Raw genomic sequence first — 21,908 nt, 5'->3', positions numbered from 1 at the left:
TGGCATGATTACTGTGGGAAATTAACGAAAAAGGAGGGACTATGGACGAAGCATGGGCGCCGTAAAGTCAAAACGACGTAGGTCGCATACGACCTGGGCCGAGCCACACTCTTTCTCCTTCAGTAATCAAGTAAATATAGGAAAGTCTGATTCAAAAACAGCTGGCAGTGACTGAGTTCATGTCTGAAGTCCTCCTGGAAAAGAGAGATTTGTTGTACATTCAAAGACATGCATGAATTGATGTTTACATTCTACCACTGTACGCCTAAAATGAATTTTCCCCTTAAAGATCACGCGGTCATTCACTTCCCTCCTTTCAGTGCAGGACAGACCAAGGATGGGAAGTCTTTTGTTTTGCTTTTTCTTTCATGAATTGTGCTCACACTCATGTCCTCTGGAGTTTTCAAAAATTGCATTTGAATTGAACATGGCACATGTGAATATAAAAAAACACGCAGGCGTGCTTTCGCCACTGGCAACTATCTGGCCCGACTAGCTAGCATTAAACGTGACATTTCTCTTGCCACCCGTGTCACCTTCACCCACTCTACAGGAACCCTCATGTGAGCAGGTTTCGAATTTTGCCATTATCTTGTATCTCCTTTGTGGCATCCCGCTGTCCCATCCTTGGGTATTCCCATGTGAAAGGCGAGAATCTGATAACAAAATGATTGTTTTAATCAATAAACTGTGATATTGGACTCCATGGAAAGACAATCCGCATTGTGGGGAAACCACCCTTAGTGAGGGTGGGAGGAGGGTGTGCATGTGAGTGCCATGAATAGAGACCGAGTGGAGAAAGAGAGCAAGAGATGCAGTGTGGAGAATCCATGTGTGTACAAGAAGGAGCTTTAAGTAGAGAGGGGGGAAGCAGAGCAGGCAGCAGAGATCGGGAGAGTCGAGGAGAGGGAGCAGCAGCGGCAGCAGCCCGTCTATCTCGTTCTGCCGCCTTTCGGATCTGCCCGAGCTGAGCGCAGCTGCGGGGCTGCTGCTTCGTGCTGACTGCGGGTGGATTCTGTAGCTCTGCACACATCCCACATTGCCCCGTGGCTCTCACACACAGTCCACAGATCTTCTCATCTACTTCCTTTACTGCCACACAAGGTTGACGGTTTGATGCGTTTGCTCTGGACTTGAAACACCAATGATCCCGAGGCAGCACACCCTCTCACTAAGGTAGGCACACAATTCTTTGTACCTTCAATCAACTTTGGTTTAGAAGAAGCAGCGCAAAGTGACTGTTCAACTTTATCCAAGAGGTGCTTAAAAGCACTTCATCACTGTACTTATCAGTTTCCGTCTCATTGTGCCTCAGCAACTTTGCGGCTTGCTCCCAAAGATTAACATGATGGCTTTTCATGAGCCCTCAAGTGCTGTCGATTCAATAAACTTGTTATGAAATTGGAGGGCGCGCGTGCCACATTGTGAGCACTGCGCTGCACAGTTGAGGAGGTGACAGCAATTTGGAATTGGTCATGTGGATTGCCGAGCCTTGACCTCTTATGTGTCTTAATGTTCTAGTAGCAAGATGAGGTGGATGTTTCACACATTTGTGAAAAGTCACGTTCAGCCTGTATACATTCCTTGAGGTGGTAATCAACGGGCAACAACGTGCTCCCCCGTCTCCATGTGACTGCTATTCTGCTTGTAATCGAGACGCACTCCCACAAATAGGGACAACTCCAATTATCACCTGGGTTTGCACAGCAAACACCTCATGTACTGTACATGTGCATCTAAACCGCGTCTTCCCTTTCCATCCATGTCGTCATGTATTTCTAAAGCATGCATGACCTCTGACACCGCCTAGTATGCGTAAATGTTAATGTGAAGTTTTGTACTGCAAGTCTTTGAAGGCTTCTCAGACTCATTATTTTGACAGATGGGACACTAACATAAACACTTAAGCGTAATTCTTCACATACCTTCAGAAGTCCAAAACAGTTTGTGTACAAACATACAGACACAATTGGAACAAGCATCAATGTCTGTCATTACTTTGAAAGGGTATTTGTCACTCCAGGTTGAGGAACAGACACACATAAGTGTTTTGCAAGCTGCAGTATGATGATGAAAGCCCATATCCAATATTCCTCATGAGAGACAAAATATTTGTCAGTCATGCTGCCAGTATAAAAATATAGGTGGCATCATCTTCTGTTTGCCAAATGTATTCTCAATTCCCATAATGAGGACCGCAAAAGGCATTCATATTAAAAGTGTTAGCTGGACTTCAAAGCAGAGAAAGCAGGCATCAGAATTCTTTGGTTGGATACAATCTGGAAACTACAGACAAAATGCCAAGTATAATCTCTCTGCAAATTCCAAGAGAGAACACTGACGGACTTTTAAAAAAGTTTCAAGCAGCGACTGTTTGAAAAAATAAACTTTTTCTGACATCTGCTAGAAATAATATTTCAGTCATGGGAAGTGAATGAGAATCAGCAGCTGACACCGTAGTGCTCAGTCGAAAAATGGTGGTGTGTCCATTGTGGATTGGGGGGTATCCTGCCCCAAAAAAGGGACTTCAATTATATTGGGGTCTTGTTCACAAGGGAGGGGAGAATAGAGCGATGGATCAACAGGTGGATCAGTGCAGTGATGCAGACTCTTTATCGGAAAGGTAGAGCTCTCTATTTGCTGTTCGGGAATACATTCCCAACTTCACCTACTGCCACAAGCCTGTCCAAAACAACTAAATGGCGGAAACAAGTGTGAGCTTCTTCTGTAGGCTGCTTGGACTCTACTTTAGAGATAGGGTGAGAAGCTCAGTCATCCCGGAGGGACTCTGAGCAGAGTTGCTACTCCTCCGCATCAAGTTGACCATGATAAGGTCGCTTTGGAACCTGGTAAGGATCCTGCCTGGACGCTTCCCTGGTCAGGTATTCCAGGCACGTCCCATTCATGGGTGACCTACAACATGCTTAAAGACTGTCTATGGATGGATGGAGGATAGTAGCGGGAAAATAGCGTGAAAATGTGATGACATCGCTTGCCACTCAAATATACGATTTTCTGAAGGTATTTTGTGGAAAAATCAATTAAGCACAAATGGAGTCATAATTGGTGGTGGCTCGATTCATTTAGCAAGTCAACATCTGTGAGCTCCTCTTGCGCTTCAACTGCATGTGTGTTTGTGTTGCAATTATGCAACCTAGTTATTACCACCATGCGACAGTACAAAGGCGTAGGCAACCGTTTCCACGTCTGTGTGGGAAAGATGCCGTTTTGCAGTGGCATGTTAGGCCAGGGTCATGAACATAATGGTTAATGGATTAGTTCAAGAGGGACTGTTGTACCTTGTAGATTCAACAAAGCAACATCGAGCTCTATCAGACCACTGTGCATTTGGTGTTTTCTGGATCTCCGGCGGTCGTATTTTCCCGGATAAAACACTTTCCCATGCTCTCTGTTAAGGTGCTTACTGTGTATATGTCATGTTGTTTCAAAGAGAGGTTAAAGATCAAGGCAGGTGCTATTAATCTTCATGTGCAGTTAGGGAATTCAACATCGTGATAAGACGTATCCATCCATTTTTTTCACCTCCTAGCTTGCTCAACATCAAGGGGAAGCTGGAGTCTATCCCATCTGATATGGGTGAGAGGCAGCGTACATTATAGCGCAGATCATCATTCAATCACAAGTCACCTAGATAAATGTTGCACTAAACTTAGCTGGAGGGAGAGTTGCAAAAATCGCACTGGTAAAGAGCCTACATTATGATTGTTTGCATAATCCACCCTGTCTTTAGACACTGTATTCTTCAACCTAGACTGCTGAACATGAATATTGCGCTTTTTTTTTTTTATTGAGATCAAGGATGCACTGTTGACTGGACACAATTGTACATAAAACAGGTATGTTTAGTATGGAGGACCAAAAGTGCCAAAATTAAATAAATGAATACACCATTAAATAATTAAATAAATGTGTCATTAATCAATTAAATGTTTCATTTTTTAATTAAATATGGAATTAAATAATTAAATGTATCATTAATTATTGAAATTACCTATGATTATTTCCATGTGTGTATGTATATATATATATACATAGAACATTATTGATGTTGGTTTTGCCCAACAAGCCTAGATCACTCTATATAAAAAAAAAATTTAAAAAATCCATCACCGTAGCCACCATGTTGCTAACCACTTCGGGCCGAAGCAGTCGATTAGACAAGATTTGAGTGAATCAGGCTTTAGCCCCGCCCACTAACTTTGACGGGCGAGTTTGACAGATAAAATAAATTCATGAAACGCTGCAACACAGGACCATGAAATAAATAAATACAGTGATGAGTGACACATTTATTTAATTATTGGTTTATTTAATTCCATGTTTAATAAATAACACATTTAATAATTTCATGACACATTTATATAATTATTGGTTCATTTAATTCAATATTTAATTAATAAATGACATTTAATTATTCCATGATACATTTATTTATTTATTTAATGGTGTTTTCATGTATTAAATTTGGGCACTTATGGTCCTCCATAGTTTAGAGGCACAGTTTTGATATTTGCCATCTACAGTCACTAGCACATCTTGACTCAATTTTGACTCACCTCAGTGTATGTTTAACGCAAGCAACAAAAACGTACAATTAAGTAGCCCAACACTAATTTCAGGTGTCAGTCTTTAAAAGGTCATCAAAGCGGAATGGAGGCTAATTGGTGTAAAATGTTGCACGAAACAGCAATATTTGTTGAATCAACAGCCCAATGACAAAGTGAAACCAGAGCAATTTTGAAAAAATGTCATGGACCTGTGGCTAATCAGCTTGACTTTACTACAGTTATGCCGATCAATAAGTCCTCAGGCTTCACCGGGTCAAGTTTCTTTCACATCTAACCCCTACAATTATTTTATAGTATACACACACTATTGTGGGTATGTGAATGAAGTGATGACATCAATGGTATGTTGAGCAATAATGACATTGGCCTCACTGGCATGGGATTTATGCGGCCAGCAAAGTATTCTAGTGTGAAATGAAGATTAAAAATAGCACAGTTAACAAGTTAGCACCCTTATGGGCATACCGTAGAACATATAAGTTAAGAAAACTATTAGATGTGTTGAATGACGAAAGGTTTTTAGGAGGTTTGTTTATACCTATCTTTACGTTTCCTACTTAAACAACTTTATACATTTAAAAAAAAACACACTTGAAGAGATGTAAGGCATGGATAAATCATCATCAACATTATTATTTTAGTCAGCAATTATTGCTGTCCTCTCATTTTACATGTGAAGGATGTTTAGGCCTTAATGCTCTTGTTGGTGTTGTTCCAGCTACGGTATCACTTAAGTTTTACTGAAGCAATGCCATATAAAGTAACAAAAAAAGAACACACATTCTGATAAATACAGAGGGAGAACAGCGCACAAGCGATCTTAACACCGCGGTGTTGTGACAGCCATGTCACCCACCACCCATGTGCACTCCAGTTTTCTTTTGGTGTGGTTTAAAAATATCAATGTGATTCCAGCAGTAAGCCACGCGAGCAGCTGCCATCTACTTGTGGCTGTTTGGTTCTCGTGCTGTGTTGCACTTTCTGTTGTTTTGTGCTTCATGGGTTTAATCCATTCTCACTTGTTTTTGTATTGTTTAATTAAATGTTATATTAAATGTTATGGAAATGTCTCGGGGACAAAACATGATGGTCACATAAATGTTGAACCGTTTGAAGGGAGAGTTTGCGGTGCTAAAACTGCATGTAGCCATGTAGCTGCACATCTCACTAGCGTTCACGAGTGACTTTCAAACATAGTCGTTCATGATGATGATGTGATCATGCCATCCCTTGTAAAAGTGAGTTGTTGTGAACGCATATCCATCTTTAACGAAATAACAGCGCTAGCATTAGTAAGCTAGCATTAGTAAGCTACCATTGGCACACTGAGCAAGCCAACGTTAACCACCCAGCTATGTTTTCATGATGTCTTCTTTGTAATGGAGTGTTACCATAACACAAATTGCGTTTTATGGAATGTACAATCAATTAAAGATCAAAAAGAGGTGATGGACATACATGTTGAGAAAAAAAAATCTTGCAAATTCTGCATATCCTAAGGAGCAAAAATTGCCCATGCAAACAATAATTTACGTGTCATGCACAGTTGGCAATTTAAATAAATTAATATTTTTTTCTTTTTCTTTTTTCGAGGGGGCAGGGGTGTTGCCTCAACTGATCAAAAAATATGGGCATTTTTCTACCAGAGTCAAGGGTTCCCATAGTTCATTTATCTCATTTACTATTCCAAAAAAGCATTTTTTTTTTTCTATAAACAAACTGAAAAATGTGTGAACAATTTGGAGCCACAACTGTCAACCGTGACTCAGGAAAGCACTCAAACTTCATTGTATGGTCTATAAAGATGTATTGGAGGCTGCAAACATGTCTTATTTGTCATGCCAGGACTGTCTTAAAGGCATGGCAGACACCTGTGAAACATTGCTGCACCCACGCTGTGTGCAAAGTGAGTTCCACTATACGAGATAAAGCAGAGGTTAATATATAGTGAATGGGCATTGTTAGGCCCTCAGGCAAGACATATTCTGACTGACAAGCATCTTTCCCCCCACCAATGGCAGCTACCCTTATGTACTAAATGCATTATGTATGCCATTCATCCACACATGCGCGTACACAGATGCATTAACAAAAACATGCATGTAATTAGCAAAGCCGACTAGAAGGGTATGGACGTGAAATTAAATGGTTTGCTTTATTGCTGTTGGCCATGAAAAACAGACTTCGCACATTGCATTTAGATGAGACAAGATCAACATAAATTTAAAAAATAAATAAAAAATCATACATAGAGGAGTGCGGAAAAAGCCAGTAAGAAGCTGGATTTAACATCTAAATGGCATAAGGCGGAGAAAAAAAAGTGAAGTGAAGATCATCAAGCATGGCATAAATAAATGCTCAAATTAAATTTTGTAGGAAGCTTGAAGACTCCTGAACACTAAAGACAAGCAGGTTGCACATCTAGATATAAAGCTGAACAACTAGATTTTTTTGCATATTATGCTGTGGCAAAAGTTGGTTGAAGTCGATCATTTTATAATGTTATTGATATTTATTCATAAGGCATATTTCGACAAACAAACAATTAAACTGAATGTGCAGTAGTTGTAATTAGTGGGAACCCTGCGCAAAAGTCTGTGCTACCTTTTCTCATTGTCTGCAAAACTGCATGTAAGATATGCCAGCCGTATACACTGACGTCAAGTGTTGCTTTCAGCGTTGTGAACTAACAAAATTGTCGCAATGTTGGTTGTGTCGTGTTACGCAATCAATGTCCTGTGTAATTTGGCATTGACAAAAACGCATGATGAACGATTAGTTCAGCTGAAGATTTTTCAACAGCGATGTAGTTTAGTAAAGTTGGGGTGGGACGTCAACTTCACTACTTTTGGTAAAGCTCTCCTTAAAGTCATTGCCAAATGTTGAAGGTTGAAGTGAATAAATGAATATCCCAGTTTGATGGGCCGTTCTGACCCGGTTGAAATACAGTGTTTAAAAGACAACATCATAAAAAAGGTTTTCATTGTTTGCTTAGCTACGCAGTGTTGACAACAGGAGGGGAATATTCAAAATGACGTTAACATCCTAATTTTTTTAATTTATTTTATTTTTTTAAATATATAGTTTCTTAATATTAATGTGCTAGTATTTTGATATTTTGAGTGACTGTAGTTTAGCTGCTGAAAGTGCTTTGATACAAACGTCTTCCATGGTACAAAAGCTGTCCTGTTACCAAGATTGGTTACATACTGTACTGCATTTGCAGTCAAAAAATACCTCATCAGATGCATTCACATTTAAATAACATCAGTACAGGAAACTCCCCAAACATGTATTATGCAGAGAAGCCCTCACAAATCATTAACTTTGAAATGACTTCCATGGTTGCCTCTTTCCATCTCTCTTCCCTCTCTTTGTTTTGTCACGACTGCACGAATGGTCGATACTTACCCTTAGATACAGTACAATATTTAAGTACATATCTTACTACAGTGCAGTGCACTCAAGGTGGGCAGATCCTGTTAATCGTGGCCCTGCACTTCCTCTGGCCACCATTAGGTGCTCCCGTTTCACCCAATTGTCTTGTCACACCTGGCATCATGTAGCACTGTAATTAGGAAGAGATATAACAGCGTGGTGAGGAAGTGTAGGGTGCACATTTGTTCTTTGACATGAGATGGCACAATGTTAGAGGTGAGGTCCTTTTTTTAAATATCTTTGTTAATCTAGATTTTTTTTTTTACCTTTTCTTAAAGGTGCATTGTGTCGTTTAAATCATCCTCCACCAATGCCCAGATGAGTGCAAAGAGCCATGACTGTTTTACTGTGACTGCACCTATCAACTTTTATACTTTTTCATACTTCTTACTTTTTTAGAGTGTGCAGACCCCACAGTGTCTTTGGGGAGAGGAGTGGTGGAGGGTGACGTCATGCGCATCCCCGCAGAGTAGCGGACATGTGGCGCTGTGCTAGCATTAGCCTGCGTTGTTAGTTAGTGTACGACACTGCACGCATGAGCTGCTAACTTTCCAAAGTTGGGATGCTGCAGTTACGCTTTGGGCCAGAGATAGCAGTCGTGAGTAAAAGAACGACAAACTGCACAAAGATCCTTTAAGTTAGCGGGATAACATTGGATCCAATAACCTTCGATAATGGTTGGTCCAGTTTTGGCCCCACTTTTTTCTTTCCTTTTGGCTAGGGTTTCAGTCCTTTTTTTGTTTGTTTAAACTTATTTTGGACTTGGCTAAATAAAGCTTGTGGTTTTGACCTCACACTTTTTGTCTGGCGTCCCTTACATGTTGCTGTCTCTTAATGATCCAAAGCGGCCATAAAATTCTGAATATGGAGTTGGAGTAGTTCAAATGTAGTGAAGATGGAAAGAGATTAATCCTAATGTGTAAAATGAAGTCACTTTAAACACGCACAGATTCTTAAAACTTAAAATAAAGCATTTATGCATGTAAAAAAAAAAAAAAAGTAGAGTTTTATTGTCCTTGCAATGTGTCCTCTCCAATAAACCGATAGATCCGCAGGTGTCATGCGAATGACCCAACTTCTTGGTAAAATGGGCCATCATTCTGCCATTTTTTTCTTTTGAAAAATGAGAGGCGCAGTTTGGGCAGTGAACTAAAATCAACTCACTCCACAACAATAGTTTGACAGTAGCAGTAGTTTGACATATACTGAATGATTAAAAAGAAAAAAAAAAAGGGGGCTTCAAGCTGTTAATTCCTACTCCCAGTTGAAATTTGCATAGAACATAGAACAAAGAGAATTACTATACAAGTTGTCCTGTATGTTTAAAATAACCACACAAAATTGCCTTCCGCAGGCTAACAAATAAAATTGAGAGCTGCTCTGTTACAACCACAAGCAACCCCCCACCCCCCACCCCGACCCACAAACCTCACTGGCAGCGGCAATTCTAGGATTTACTTTTAGGGGGCCAGTAAGGGGCCACCATTATATTTTAAGGTGCACTCAATTACTGCAATATTAATAGATGTAGCCTATAGCAATATTTTGAGTTTTTGTAAAAAGATCTATTTACTTAATTTTAATATTTAATTTAGACCTTACCAAATTAAAAAATATCGGATGGATAGATTGATTGATTGCCATAATTATGACTGAAAAAGAAAGTCGCTTTGCTCTCCTTTGTTAATGGCCTTTGCACCCACCGCAAATGTGAAATATGTTTTTCTTTACAAACAAGTGCATTCATCATGTAGTAATTCAACACGACCTGCATTGGCATCATCTGTTTTCAATCTTTATTTTGGTATTGTAATGTGGCTTTATGAAACACTTCATTAAGCACGGAAGTGAAACAAGGTGAAGTTGAACATTTCTTTGTGGTTGTGCTGCACTTAAAAATCACTTATGTGAAAGCAGACTGCTTGTGTATTCAGAGTTCAGAAATGGATGACTCAACCTGGTCTGGCTTGAAGAAAAGCTGAGTGAGTCAAGCTCACTGATCCTGGGAGTTGGTCATCATTTGAAAATGTGTTTCCATTTACAGTCGCTTTAAATTACAATTTTTAAACTTATCTAACAAAGATGCGGTTTGTTTCCAAATCGAAAACAATTGTGTATCTTTTTTCCAGGAACCTTTGTCAGACACTAAAAAGCCTCTTTAGATGGTCAAATGCCACCTTAAGTTACCTAATTCTTTACTATTTTAATGATTTTAATTAAATAAAGATAAAATTAATACAAGCACTGTATGGAATCTTGTGGAAGTTTGATTGAATTACAGTGGTGCCTTGAAATCTGAGTTTAACGTGTTCCTTGACCTCTCGTAACTCAAATCATATTTTTCCATAAAAATGACTGGAAATGCCATTAATGCGTTTCAGCCTTCCATTACAAACAAACTAAAAAGTTGTGATGTGCTTTTAAATGAGAAAAATAGCACTCTATAATATGATACTTGGAACAATAAAACATGTAAAATAGAGGTGTTACAAAAAATTATTCCATCTGGAAAATCGGTATTGATTTGGCAAATCGAAATGGAATCGTTCGGTTTTAAAGCTTGTTGAATACTTGAATCTTATTGTTCTGCATTTATCAAGGTATGTATGGAATCGTCTTTTATAAGAGATGTACACCAGATAGAAATTGGTTTGACACTGCTGTTGATTCGTTGTTTCTTAGAATTTAATTAACTGAGCAGCTTGGGTTTTGGAGAGCTTTCACATTCATATTACATATTACTGGACTGCGACAAAAGCTACAGCCGTACAATATCAAATTGAAATGTAATCCCACTGATGGAGAATCATATTGCATGTTTATATAATATTAAACAATGTTGCTACTTGATGCTATTTGTATGTTTTTTTATGTTTCACCTGCTTTTATTTATTTATTTATCATTATAGTACGTGATGTCTTCCTAATATTGTATATTATTGTTGCTGCCATAACCAGTGCATAACTCCACAGTGGGATCAATTGTCTTCTCGTGGATAATATATTATGATGATTTGACATGTCTTTGCTTCTGCACATCATATTAATTAATGTTAAATTGAGATTAGACTTTTTAATTTCCCCCGTCACACCTTGTTTGGATGAATGAAATTACACAGCAACTGTGGTTAACGTTATTATTTCTCACTGAATTTTACTCTACAGTGCCTCCACTGACATTGCATCAGCATACAGTACGTAGATACTGTTGACCTCATCCCAAAATGTGGTACAATTGAGCTTGTACAGCTTCACTTGAGATGGCCATTTATTACAGTGTAGCCACGCCCCTCACGATTGTGCAGCAGCACGATTCTCATACATGGAAATTCATATGTGCATGCCTCAAGAACGTGCAGTCATGATAAATAGTCACAAAGAATGACAGCTCTAGCAATTCTAAGTTTGCATTAGCATCGTAATAGAGCTGTCAAACTATTATTTGTTTTAAATCAGATTAATCACATCTTAGAATTGTTATTATTTTATGCCGGGAAACATATATATAATGTAATGCAAGTAATAGAGAAAGACTTTGAAAATATTATGAAGCGGTTTAACGCCAACAGACTGTCTATAAACATACTGTAAGTAAAACCAGATTTATGATTTTCAGTTGTAAAAATATAGATGTTGTAGCAACACTGACTGTGCAGGGTATAGAAATAGAAAGGACTGATGCAATAAAGTTTCTAGGTATTGTTAGTGATGAACATTTAACATGGAAAGCGCATATAGAACATGTCAAATCTAGGGTATCCCAAACCGTAGCCGTTTAACACAAGGTTAGAGAATCAATGAACAAGAATGCTTTGGTATTGTTATATAATTCATTGATTGTTTCATACCTGAACTATTGCATTGAAGTGTGGGGGTGCAAAGCCAAAACCTACACTGAACCCATTTTTCTTTTGCAGAAACGTGCTACTCGTGTCGTTTTCGGTAGTGGATACAGAGACCACACTAATTCAATGTTTATACAACTTAAAACATTCAAATGTAATGAATTGATGGAGTTTAACCGCCTTAAAATAATGTATAAAGCCCATCAGGAAATCTTACCAATTAACATACAAATCAAATAAAAAAAAGGGAAAGTGAGTACAAATTAAGAGAACAGATACTGCATTTTTTCCAAACCTTGCATAATTTAAAATGAAAAAACAAACAAACAAAAAAAAAAACAATATTTTGACCAGAACAAATATTCTGAATGGCATACACAAACATTTATTAAATGCTTTTGCCTACTTGAAAGCATGTAATGTTTACTGCTTAAACACAACCTGTGCTACCTTAAATGTAAACATCCGCTGTCAAGCTAAAGGGTCATCTGCCGTCAAAATGAATAGTGTGATTAATCTGTGTTAATACATGAGTAATGCGATGATTTTCTTTTTGTGATTAATAATTGAGTTAACGCTTTAACTTTGACAGCCTTAATTGCAAATAAGCTGACGTTAGCTACAGCTGCTACGTTGGTAGCATGACTTATTCATCACATTTTGAAGTTTTATTTGAATTCAAAAACAAATTAAAAGTCAAAAAGAAGTGATAAACAAACGTACCCGGTCGAGGTGTAATTCCACACTGCAGATCAGTTTGCTGGTCTTATGCAACTTTCTTTGGCAAACACTACATTTTCCATACTTTCAGCAAATCCAAGTTAACAGGTTATCTCTGCGGAAGTAAGTAAGTGCGCCTGCAAGGGAAATAAATTGATTGACATTTCGTTCCGTCTCTAACTGTCTGTTTTTCCCTTTTGACGCTGTTGGTCTTTTAAAAATTAAATTAGAAGTACTAAATTGGACCAGCGAGGACAGTTTTTTCCCCCTCACATTATTTTCCTTACTGTCAGGTTATACTGACTTCACAAATGTGGCAAAAACTATTCGTTTTTTCCCTCCAACTTGCAAACATTTTCAATTGCATGTCCACTAAGTATGATACCGAATGTTTGTAGGGTGCCTCCCACCTCTTTAGTTAGCAAAATCAGGCTCTTGATTATCCCGAATGAGGATACACAATATAGAAAATAAATGGACGAATGGGATGGAACAAATTGTCCACGCAGGGTTTTCAGTCTCCAAACACTTTTGCCATCCAAGTATTATCAAGCGCCTTTTGATTTGAGCAAAATTGAGAGCAGCTAATTTATTTATGTTTCAAACTTTTTCCCAGCTCTGCCTTGCGACAATCCTATCTCATGAGCTCTTTAAAGCTCTCTCCTCAACCTCATTAATTTCTCGCAGCTATTTGTCCAACCATGGAAGCTATCATCGGGTCATTAAAAATATTTCACTTATTTATGCGTTCGTTACAAATTTTTTTACTTGAGAATGAAACTTGTTTTTTGTTTATCACTTGCGGTAAAACGTTGTGTAGTATTAGTACAAAAAAAGCAGGAGGTCAATCTATAATGTAGTATTTACAAAAAGAAGTTCCCCATTTTTCAAGGCTTATCATTTTGTCTTTATTAAGAAATAGCAGTTTAAGTATTAATGGAAGAATTTAAGGTTAAATCTCATATTTGGCCAAGAAGACCAAGGCAAGCATGATATTCTCCAAACTGTCTTTTGGTGTATGCAGCAGTACAAGGCCATCCTTTTGCTTAGCTGCGTCTTGTGGGTCTGTTTTAAGTTCTGTCTTCTTGTGCTGGCTGACTGTATTGTGACGGGCGGTGTCAACCTGTCAATTATCATACTGATCGTGATGTCACTCAGCTTGCGTACGTCATTCATTATGCAGCCGTAAGGATGACACTCCAAACCTGTTTTGCTATACACTAGCACATAGAGTATTTGAGAGTAATTATTAACTCTTTGACTGCCAGACGTTTTCAAAAACGGGTTGTCGCCAGTGCCAGCCGATTTAAGCATTTTGAGTGATCTTTCAAGGTCCACAGAAAATGTTGTGTTTGGACTATGGAAACACACATACTACCAAATGAAAGATTGAACTCTCATCTTTCATCAGAAAAAAAAGTTTGTTTCTACCTTATTCCGTTCTCACCGAAATTCTCTCTTTTGAAACAAAAAACGGAGAAAAAGAGCTTTTTGTGAAACGATGTTATTTCATGCACTCTAGTGAATTGTACACTTCTTTTTGTCCATGAATGATGCCACAAACACCTAAATAGTGCTTTACTTCTGTAAAACGCTTTCACCAACAATGAAAAAGTGTTTTTTGATTGCAAAATACGTTTATTTCCATTCAACAGTGTAACAATTTGACAAAACTATTTCGCAAACTATTTACAAATGTGTGCAACTGTGGTACTAACAATTATGTGGATGTTTCAAATACAGTTTTTCCTTTTGTAACGCTCTCCTGCGTGCAAGGAGACGCCAGGACTCGCACACAGTTTACTTTCACTTTCACATTGGTCCGTTTTGCGTGCAAACGTTACACTTTCTTGACGGCCTTTTTTTCTGGGGAATAAAAAGCAAGTAGCAAACTGTACACACTCCTCCGATGAATATGCATTGGACTCGGGGCACTCTCCGTCGTCCGATCGAACGTCCGCCTGTGCGTGCTCGGTTGCGCTCCGCGTTGCGACACCGTCATAGCCGCCGCGTCAGCGGTTCCAATTTCGCCGACAAGCTCGGATTCACCTTCATCATCATCGAGGATGATCACCGTCGTCATCAATGTACTATTTTAGCGTTGGTCGATGCCTTTCGTCTTGTAAGTGTAGAGCTGCTTGCAAACGCTCGCCATTGCCCGTTCCCTCCTCCATCTAGCTCCATCTAACGTCTTCTACTGCCGCGTCAATGCTTTCCAACCACGGAGTCACCCTCATCTTCATCATCGATGATGATCATCGTCATCAACAATCTGCTTTTTTAGCGATGCTTTTGGTCTTTGAAAAAAACGGCTCTGGCGTTAGCTCCTCGCGACCGGCCGCCATTTTTCCTTTGTTTTCCATTCTGATCTCCTGCTCAACGCTCTAGCTCCGCCTCTACTGACGCCCACCCGATCTTGTCAAAAGAGAGTCATCGCTGCCCTCTAGGGGCCAAAAATAGTCATTAGGCTCACGAGACCTGCTTAAAACTTTCAGGAGAGCTCCGCAAGCCTTCCCAGCACCCGTTTCAAAAAAAAAAAAAAAAAAAAAAAAAAAAAATGGGAGGACGTCTTTTAACATCTTTGGCGCTCCTCCGTAGGTTTTTGCAGAACGTCATTTAACGTCTTTGGCAGTAAAAGAGTTAATTATGTTGCTAGTGTTTTTGTTTGTTTTTCAAATGGGGTGTGTACAAATGTTCTCATGCATTAAACTTAAATGTCATATTGTCGAATATTGCGATAGTTGCAATGCAATTATACTGTGGCAAATTTCAATTAAATTCATTGACAGTTGTTTTATAACATAGCTACTAATTACCTTTAAACGTCACCGTAGCTATTAATACTATAACATATTTATACAATAGCTCATAAAGATGTACAATTGAAGCTTTAGAGATAGTTTAAAAAAAGATTTCAATTTAAATCATTTTCCTGATGCCGTTCAGCACAAATAAGAAACAACCTGAATCCAAACTGCCTGCCTGACCAGATGTTTGCAGTAGTTATATTGAAATTGATGTTACAACAATAGTTGAGAGCCTGCATATTGTCAAGATTCCAAAGGCAGAATGACATGTTTGGAACGAACAGTTGCCGGTTAAATTTACCAAATGTATGAATTGAATTAGTTATTTTTCACATCCCTCCTAAACCATATTGTACTTTTATAATGTAATATTGCAAAATGCCACCTGATGGGTATTAATTATAATTTGCATGACCTTTAAACATGTTTTACAATGTTGCACTAATCATATATCCAGTTATAGTGCTCAAACAAGCAATAACTTAGCACACAATTAAGAGGAGTGCTGCTTTAATTTTTGTCAGCCGAAGGCGGTTGAACGCTGCCGCATGTACAACAGCATAACATTATTCTTCCTTTGAACGAAACAATAAGTGTAGAACAATATTATGACACTAATTAGTGGCTAAGTCCTTCAAAAGATTGAAAAAATAGCTTAACCACTCTATTTGTAGAGTTTTTGTTTTCTGGCTCTGTGACAAACAGATGGAATTACTTTGTGTGTGTGTGTCATACATTTATGCACTCGCAATATTTTCACATAAAGCAGAAGGGGACGTAAAGCAATAACTCACGTTTTTCATATTTTATTGTTCGGTGGTAAAATGGATTTCCTCATAAAAGAGTCATTTTGATCTTTTTTTTTACGTGAATCTTGTGCTGAGGAAGGCATCTCACAAATTGAAGGTTCACGAAGGACATGAAATGTTTTCCTGGAAGATCGATAAATTGGATCCTTGGATGCTAGCTGCCACAGACAACCAGCTGTTTGGGAGTGTAGATGCAATACCGTTTAGAGTTTAGAAACACAACTTTAAGCCATTAATACCGTATTTTACAAATTGGCCATGTATATAAGAATGTTTCTGCCTCATATTGGCACTTAATGTTGTGTTCCTAAATCCTAATTGGCTATATTAGACATTTTGAATTGATTTTCTTTCAATTTAATGGGAAAAAGCATTTTACAAAATAGATCAAGACAAAGTACTATTTATCTTTTTTTTTTTTTTTTTTTTTGTGCTGATTCCAAAAATTATCCTATCCGTGACTCAAATCCGTGATCCGATCCCAACCGTGAATTTTGTGATCAGTTGCACAACTATTGCTAAGTGTATACAGACGCTCCCCACCTTACGAACGAGTTACGTTCCGGACGATCGTTCGTAAGGTGAATTTGTTCGTAAGTTGCTTCAGTGCTATATTTTGTATTATAATTTATGTTTAAAGCCTATATAAGTATATTGAAGGTTTATATAAGTATGTTTAAGGCTTGTACAAGTAACCTGCATTGGTTTGTACTGAAAAAAACTTAATAAAATGGAGAAAATACGTACAGTACTGTACTGTACTACGTATGTTAGAGAGAGAGAGCGAAAGACACACACACAGTATGTACATGTACGTAATAAGATAAATAAAATGAAGTTTAACTTACTTTTGGAAGATGTACTCGATGCTTAAGGAGATGATGGAGGAAGAGGAGGATTTTATATCATGAGAGATTCTTCGTCGTCGCTGGAATCGGCTTCAAAAGTTATTTCCTGCTTCATGGGGACCGGCATTTCTTCCTCTTCCTCCTCCTCCTCGCCACGTTGCTCAGCCTCCAATGAGCTCTCACAGCGCCAATCGTCGGTATTAGCGGCGGAAAGAAGCACTACGCGCGCAATACAAAATCTAACTTACAGCTTTTCTTTCCAAACATTTTTCGACATACTGTACGCGCAGAAATGTTCGTATGTACCGTTGTTCGTAACTCGAATGTTCGTAAGTAGGGGAGCGTCTGTATACTTGTTTGCTGCGGGAGAATAAGACATACCATAGAGCGCAACAAGCATTTAAAGGAAATGAAAGGACCTGCATTGATTGGCCATAATTGAAGTAAGTTGTGACCACCCCTACAATGGTGCAGCCCTCCCTCTCGCAGATCCGGCGGCTTGCGCTCATCTGCGAAATTACCAACATTGGCTCTAACCCACCTCCATGCAAAGATACATCCCGGTCCCCGCCGGTGCCCATATAGTCAAGAGGCACTTGGAACAAATCACTTAAACATATACTTTGGTACACTTGCTTGTGATTAGGAGAATGGCGTCTCTTTCAATAGTGGTCTACATACTGAAAGACATCTCTTGTTTGTGCAAGCATTTGATGTTTTGCTACGGTTCTCCATGTCAAAAAATGGTCCACTGTGTATTGTGTTATGACAAGGCTCTTAAGTATACATGGGTGTGCTTCTCTCATGTGGGTTTATTCAAATGGTTTTGACTCCAATACTCTTAAAAATGGACCCAGAGGCAGTGACCTTAATACCCAGGCTTGTGCAAGCTGTGGCGTGGCGGCGCTGTGTTTATCTTGTTGCCGCTTCCATGTCTTGTATTTGTATAGCATTGTTCCTTAAGTCAAAACTAATCATCCATCAACTCTGAAGTGAACCATGTCAAGCTTAAAGTAATGGCATCCTGATTGCCTCGTTTTCAACATGGCTCACATTCCTTCACCTGCATGGTCTTTTGACTCTTTTTGCCGTTTTGTTTTTTTGTACAAATTATTCATCACCTGAAACTCAGGCATCTCTCTCAGAATTCTGAAGTTCATTGCCCCCCCCCCCCCCCCCCCCCCCCCCCGCCCAAAAAACAGTCTAAAACCTGAAACTCTTACATGACATATGACTTCTTTGCAGCTGGCGGGGGATCAATTCCCATTTCAAAGCCGTTCAGATTAACGGTCAATCTCTCCAGTGTATAGTTCGTCCTACATGAGCTAAAATACTCCAATCCCAGATGTGATACTAAACTGATTCAGCATTAGAAAATTGAGACCCTGGACATGTGGGGACCGCTTAGAATATTTCTAGTGATGAACAGCAAAGAATTGGCTTTTGGACAGGAGGGCAATGGGTTCAAATCTCTCTGTGGGTAATCATAAGAGAGACGAGCACTGTTGAAGTCCCTTTCAGGACTTGGTGACAGAGTGGTCAACAGCTGTTGGGCTCACGTTGCCTCATTCCGGACATCCTCAGTTAAGCAATTTAATTTAATTCATGTATTTATTTGATCAAGAGCAGCTTTGACTGAGCTTTTGAGTCTGTCTCTGAGTCTTTGATGCAAAAGTTATTCACAAGCTCACCTTAAGTGGCCTCATTTGGTGTTTTATTTTAATTAATTTTTTATTATTCATTAAGTCTGTGGAATTTAATTGATTATTCCTAGTGAATGTAGTAAATTACAGGAATGTGTCAACTAATTAACAGTTCCTCACATTTCTTTTCAGTTAATAAATGGTACAATCCTTTTAATTGCTTACTGGAAAGTGGTTTGTAGTTTTTTTTAGCCTCGGGTATCCATACACTTGGTAGTATGTTTCATAAGCACAAATACATGTACAAGAGTGAAGGCATTATTTTCGATATGAATAATCAAATACCTCCACAGTTAAATGTATTGTGCTCGGGGAGTCCAGAAGTGCTTCGTGGGGGCTTGATGCTCACATAACTCAAACCCCGCTTTGCACTACATTTTGGAGTACTTTACGCAACTTGTAAGGCACTAAATGTTCATGTAGCCTACTTGAAATGATTTGAACCAAGGTGAAAAATAATAAGTAATAAGACTAAATGAGTGTGACCAGCCCTGCAACTCTGAACAGGACAAGCGGCATTGAAAATGGATGGATGTTGCTTATAGCGGGGCTAAAATGTTATAGTCTCATGCATAAAGTAAACACAGACAGAAGTGTCGAACGTAACAAGGTTTTTGCCAACACAAACTTGACAGAGGAACCCTCACTCACAAGCGTGTGAATCAAAGCAATACTCAAGATTCATTTTCAGTATCACTTAAAAATCATTTTCTTTTCTTTTTTTTTGCAACCTTAGCCTATAACGGATGTGTTTGAGTATAGATGCAACCAATGCGGTCAGCAAAGAGAGCAAAGATCCAAATAGAAGATGACAGATATATGTTGAGTAATGTTTGCAACTGTCCATGAACAAAAGCTGAAGGGCTTCATGTCAAGTTAAAGTGAGGAGCTACAGGCCTCCCTGAAGCGAAGCATCGTCTGAGTGACCGACCACATTGAGACCCATGCTAGAAACAAGAGGAAGGTGGAAGCGGACGTCGCTTGGAACACTGTTTGAAATGAGATGTGTGCTCAATCCACGCATATACGATTGAGCGTCACTGCTCTCATCAGCACAACGTGGAACCAACAGAGCAAAGGCGATGTGACATTGCAGGATCAACTAATAGCCAACAAAAAGGAGACATTCTTTCCAGCGAGGTTTTTTTTTTCTTTTTTAAAGCTATGATATAAATGTAGCACCAATTGCGCTTTCACTAACCTGTCATGAATTTTAGTGCCTACAGGGTGACCCGATTTTCAAAATTAAAAACCTTGACAGTGCAATTTTGCTGAAAATCAAATACAATAAGTTATCACCAGGAACTATTTATAACAAATGTAATTGCTCATCAATCTGGTTGTGTTATTACTTTAGCTAATGCTAAATACTATCTTGAGTTGGTTGACATTTTAACTGCTATAAATACGTCAATGGACTAACCATTAGCCAAGCATTTTTGTTCAGTCCTGGCGGCTATTGGAAGCTAGTTGCGCCGCTCCTGAATTGTAACATTGGAAATATGCGTCCAGAAAAGCTCAGCTTGTGTCGGGTCTGACTGACGACTGCAGCATTAAACTAGTATAGGACTACATTTCCCTCGCTTCTTAGGCACGGGAGCAGGACGTACAGTAGCTCTAGTTCCGGTAGGATGAAAACACATCTGCTATAGCGGTGGGTGGATAGATACAAATACAGATATTATCAATACCAAGCCAGTATCGATATCGGATTGATACTGGCACTATAATATTGATCTAGAAGTTACGTTTCAGTTTGGCCTCTTTTATGCAATGCTTTTGTTTGGCGTCTCAGCCAGAGCTTGTCTGCGAGGGGAATAATAACAATAAAAGTGTTAACGCTATCACTACTATGCTAAATGACGAATGAACTCCATCTTTACAAATCACGTGATTGATGTCGGTGCGTCCCGCTGATCTGATTAAACGGGGGAGCATATGAATGGCAGATCGGAATGGATCACGTCACATGTAAACAGGTGACCAGAGATCTTCATTCGGAATGATTTCAATCGGAATGACTAAAAAGTCTCCTTGTAAACCCGGCTACTGATACCCTGTGTTTACTTGGTATCGGATTGATACCAACATTTGCAGTATCGCACACCACAAGTCTGCTAGTGATTTAACTGTTAAATTCCTTTTTAATTGGTTTATTGTATGAATCACTATGACAACTGTGTGATTGACATGCACATCGCCCAAACAATTGACTTGCTGAATGGACTAAAAGAAACAAGACGCTGGGGTGGGATCTGTGTAAAATGAGAAAAAAACGCTTAAACCGCGGCTCAAACCAGTTGAGCTCAAACCAGTTTTCCAGGACAGTCGCGGTTTGAGCCTGGTTCAAACCGCGACTGTCCTGGAAAAAATGGAGATATCGGACCACTCCAGCTACATTATTAAAAATATTCTAGGGGCGGCGTGGCTCCGTGGTAGAGTGGGTTATCTTCCATCTGTGAGGTTGTGGGTTCAATCCTCACTCCTGGTGACCATGTCGAAGTGTTCTTGAGCAAGACACTGAACCCCGATTTGCTCCCAGTGGACCTAGCAGTGCCCTGCATGACAGCAGTCGACCACTGGTGTGTGAATGTGAGGCATTGTAAAGCGCTTTGGGCACCATATGGTGTAGATAAAGTGCTATATAAAAAGCAGTCCATTTACCATTTAAAGTTTTTGCTCACAAGTAAAAGCAAAATTTTGCTTGAACGACAGCTCATATCTTGAAAACAAGTTGTTGTTGTTTTTTTTAATGTTGTTTGTTTGCTGCAAGAACATTAACAATGGTCTTTGTCTACATTTCTCCTTTTCCTTTCCGTCCTGGATGGTGATTATCACCTTTCTGTCTGCTTTTGTGCTGATGAAAATGTGTGCCTATAACGCCCATTTTCTTATCACATTTGATTCTGACGGTTGGGGAATTGGAAAGGGATAACACAATGAGAAGCCAAACTGGTTTGGATGCCACTACAGACTGCTGTCTGGCACGAAGACAGCACTGGTGATTTGACTGCCACATTTGGGCCGCAGAAATGACAGAATTGTTGTGAGGCCAAAAAGTAAATGAAGGAACTGACAGTCATGCAAAATGAGACACCGGTGCCGACTTTATTCTTCCTCAACAACAAATATACAACTTGGAGATTTTT

The 21,908-nt window shown here is 39.1% G+C and overlaps 1 protein-coding gene across 1 annotated transcript in view; it reads left to right on the top strand.

The window, feature by feature from the left end:
- Positions 1-835: 835 nt before the first annotated feature.
- opn7b (opsin 7, group member b) overlaps positions 836-21,908 on the top strand; it is a 52,942-nt gene continuing 31,869 nt past the window's right edge. Inside the window, exon 1 of the mRNA XM_077551832.1 lies at positions 836-1,176. The gene's annotated coding sequence lies outside the window, so the exon portion shown is untranslated. The remainder of the gene's footprint in view (positions 1,177-21,908) is intronic.

The sequence above is a fragment of the Vanacampus margaritifer genome, chromosome 1 (genome assembly GCF_051991255.1).
Source record: "Vanacampus margaritifer isolate UIUO_Vmar chromosome 1, RoL_Vmar_1.0, whole genome shotgun sequence".
Classification (NCBI taxonomy): domain Eukaryota; kingdom Metazoa; phylum Chordata; class Actinopteri; order Syngnathiformes; family Syngnathidae; genus Vanacampus; species Vanacampus margaritifer.
This window is presented reverse-complemented; position numbering and strand designations above follow the sequence as displayed.